Raw genomic sequence first — 4,001 nt, 5'->3', positions numbered from 1 at the left:
ATAATCTTTAAAGGGAATACAATTCTCACAACTTAATGGTTTATCATAGCATTACATAATTTCACAAATAGTTAAATCTTTACTCATTCATTTTATACAATAATTAGATGCAAACCTCATAACAGAGGCACCTGTATAAACAGAGTTATGGCAATGTGGCTGTATTGTCTTTCATGAGGTCACATACATGAAACGAAATGGACTGGGTCGTAGCTGGCTTCTCCACCGACCGTTTACACATCCTCCAAAACATGGATATTGTTCTGTTCTCAAGTTCTGTGATGTAGTAGAAGTTCCTTTGTTCTACTGTGAAACTCTCTCTCTCTATACTGCATGGCTAGGAGGAGAGTCTCCTCCAGGAATTTACGACCTGAGATAACAGAACCTGGGTGTAGGAGAGAGAGAGTGGGATGCCATGATCTATACCCAGAAAGAGACACTTCATGACACTTGATAAGAAGTGTGTTGAGGCTTGGATTCTATCAGTAGCCCTGTCCGTAGTCCTGCCTGCAGGAGCAGAGAAGCTGCCAGTAGCAGTGGACTGATGTGGAGGCAGGCAGGTCCTAGTGATCTAGCAGAGGGGGTGGGACACCATGATCTACACGGCTCTCCGTTGGCTGTTTCTAGTGTCCTTCATCGTGCTGACCATCTGCGGGAACATGCTGGTGTGTTTGGCCGTGGGGCTCAGCCGCCACCTGTGCCTCATTTCTAACGGCTTTTTTCTGCTCGCCGTGACAGATCTGTTACTGGGTCTGCTGGTGCTGATCCTCTCTGCCACACTGGAGATGCTGAGTGGACACTGGCCCCTGGGAGGCATCCTTTGTAACATGTACATCTCTCTGGATGTGATGCTCTGTACAGCCTCCACCCTGACCCTGCTGGCCATCAGTGTGGACCGTTACCTGGCCATCTCAACTCTGCTATGCGGCCCCCGCAGGGTCACCCCTCCCCGGGTAGCTCAGGCCATCACTGTCATCTGAGTCACTTCCCCACTTCCTTCCTTCCCATCCACCTGGGCTGGAACACGGGTGACTTCAGAATGCAGAACCTGGACTGGGTCGAGGTGGAGGGACGCACCTGTCGCTTTGAGTGGCACAACACCTATGTGCTTCTGGATGCCTTTGGTAACTTCTACCTCCCACTACTGGTCATGTACGATATGTACCATTGAATCTTTTGGATAGCGCGTGAACAGGTTAGTGTTTTATTTCTTATCTATACTTGTTGTGCAGTAGTATCATTACCAGTGGTAGAAGTGATACTAGTAATTATGTCTGGAGCATCAATAATAGTACTGGAAGAATTAGTCCATTTATTAATGTAATCCGCTCAGTCGTCCATCTGCTGACCTGTTTCTCAAACCTGTCTTCATCCTTCCATTCGGGTACGGCGTATCCGAGCTGCCACTGCTTCAATCGCACGCACGCACGCACAGCACCAGCGGCGGCCACAGCACAAGGCCACAGTGACACTAGCAGCAGTTCTGGGGCCCTTAGTTATCTGCTGGTTATACCTCACTATTGTACCTTTACCTGCATGGGCATCGGGCAGAGACTAATCCCCCTGCCACTGCCCTCTCTGTGGTGCTGTTGCTGGGCTACTTTAACTCCGCTGTCAATCCCATCCTGTACCCGGCCCTGAACAGGAACTTCCGCAGGGCCTATGAGGAGCTGCTGTGCTGCATGGGGCTAGCGTGGAGACACACGTCCACAACTATCCTTGTGTCACTGCAGAAACGAGTGCCATCTTTCTAATGCACACAGCGATACTCATCTGACCAATGGCCACAGAGACACTGTCACGCCCTGACCATAGAGAGCTGTTTATTCTCTGTGTTGGTTGGGGCGTGATCGTGACGAGGGTGGGTTATCTAGGTGATTAATGGTTTATGTTGGCCTGGTATGGTCCCCAATAAGAGACAGCTGTTTATCGTTGTCTCTGATTGGGGATCATATTTAGGTAGCCATTTTCCCCATTGTGATTTGTGGGATCTTGTCTACAGTTTGTTGCCTGTGTGCACACTAGTAGCATCACGGTTTGTTTGTGCTTTATTGTTTTGTTCAGTGAATTTCGGTTAATTAAAATATGTGGAACTCTATGCACGCTGCTGCGCCTTGGTCCAATCATTATAACGATCGTGACAGACACCCTCCTCAAGGACAATCAGCCAGAGGGGAAGAGCCTCACACTGCAGGAGAGAAACAGCAGCACCATCGCTGACCAGACCAGGTAAAACACATAGTACTGGAAATTACACAGTAGTAACATACTGGATCGGGACCAGGTAACACATACAGGACACATCATAAAGGTATATGTCAGACAATACAGAGTATTATGATCTTATTATGTCACCAACAAGAGGCCCTCTCTCTCCGTTTCATGTCCTAACTCACCTTCTACTACCTGGACACAGATGAGCCAGACAGACACATAACACAGGTGAGAAGAACAGACAGTGCAGGTCAGTCACACTCATGTATACAGAGGTAAAAGAAAACATCTCCACTGGACGAAAGTGAAAGTGTCCAGGCCGATCATTTCCCCAGCTAACTGATAGATCTGTAAAGGTTTCTAGAGGGTGGTGCTATTCTCTTTGCTGCACACCCACTGGTGATGAATCAGTGACTACCCTGGCTGGATTAACTTTGTGAATCAGTGACTACCCTGGCTGCATTAATTTGGTGAATCAGTGACTACCCCGGCTGGATTAATTTGGTGAATCAGTGACTACCCCGGCTGGATTAATTTGGTGAATCAGTGACTACCCTGGCTGGATTCATTTGGTGAATCAGTGACTACCCTGGCTGGATTAATTTGGTGAATCAATGACTACCCTGGCTGGATTTACTTGGTGAATCAGTGACTACCCGGCTGGATTTACTTGGTGAATCAGTGACTACCCGGCTGGATTTACTTGAATGTGTGTTCATCCCTAATAGGTGCAGCATGTCCACTCAGGGCTATGTTGGATGGATTCTAGGAGGTTGGCCGAGGGGAAAGAAGGACATCTGGAAGTGTCATCCAGGGATCCTGTAAATAATGTACCCCTGCGTCAACAGCCAGGCTGGAGAGTTCCACTGGGTACAGGTTCCCTCACATCAGTGGTTCCCAAACCCTTTAGTGTCGTGACATCTTCCTGTCACTGCCAACAGCTCTATCCGAGACCCGGCATAAATAACTGACCCACTATTTGGAATGTACTGGCTCACATCAACCCTACCACCCCCACATTCACGTGTTGCCGAGATACACTCAGCCGTTCTGCCGTAATGTAGAATGTGACATTCGCACTATCACACTTTGTTTGGCTGTTTATCAGAACGTGGAGTCATTTCCTGATGGCCTTTGTCCACTGGATTTGTAGACTGCTTTGTTTCTGTCATGTGACCTCCTTGTAGATCAAATAGTGAATAATATAAATGAAATTGTTAAAGAAGTCCCCACACAAACTCTTTTAAACAGATATTTGCACTCCGTACGTTGCAAGCAGTGGTGTAAAGTACTACTTAAGTAGATTTTTTGGGTATCTGTACTTTATTTCACCATTTATATTTTTGACTACTTTTACTTCACCACAATCCTGAAGACAAATATTGTACTTTACTCCATACATTTGCCTTGACACCCAAAAGTACTCGTTACATTTTGAATACTTAGCAGGGCAGGAAAATAGTAAAATTCACAAACATCCCTGGTCATCCCTACTGCCTCTAAATGATGTCTGAGTGTGCCCCTGGCTTTTATGTCAATTAAAAAAACAATCAAATGGTGCCATCTGGTTTGCTTAATATAAGGAATTTGAAATTATTTATACTTTTACTTTTGATACTTAAGTATATTTTAAAACAAATACTTTTGCTCAAGTAGTATTTTACCGGATGGCTTTCTATTATGGTGTCTTTACTTTTACTCATGTATGACAGTTGGGTACTTTTTCCACCACTGTAGGCAAGGACTTATGTAAAGTCATCCACACAAGAACAGAGGTGACACAAAAC

At 46.0% G+C, this 4,001-nt stretch overlaps 1 pseudogene; it reads left to right on the top strand.

Annotated features, from left to right (window-relative positions):
* Positions 1 to 593: 593 nt before the first annotated feature.
* On the top strand, positions 594 to 1,754 carry LOC135543781 (histamine H2 receptor-like; annotated as a pseudogene).
* The last annotated feature ends 2,247 nt before the right edge of the window (positions 1,755 to 4,001 follow it).

This window comes from Oncorhynchus masou, chromosome 8, assembly GCF_036934945.1.
Source record: "Oncorhynchus masou masou isolate Uvic2021 chromosome 8, UVic_Omas_1.1, whole genome shotgun sequence".
NCBI classification, from domain to species: domain Eukaryota; kingdom Metazoa; phylum Chordata; class Actinopteri; order Salmoniformes; family Salmonidae; genus Oncorhynchus; species Oncorhynchus masou.
The sequence above is the reverse complement of the archived record's forward strand: the minus strand, read 5'-3'. Positions and strand labels throughout refer to the sequence as shown.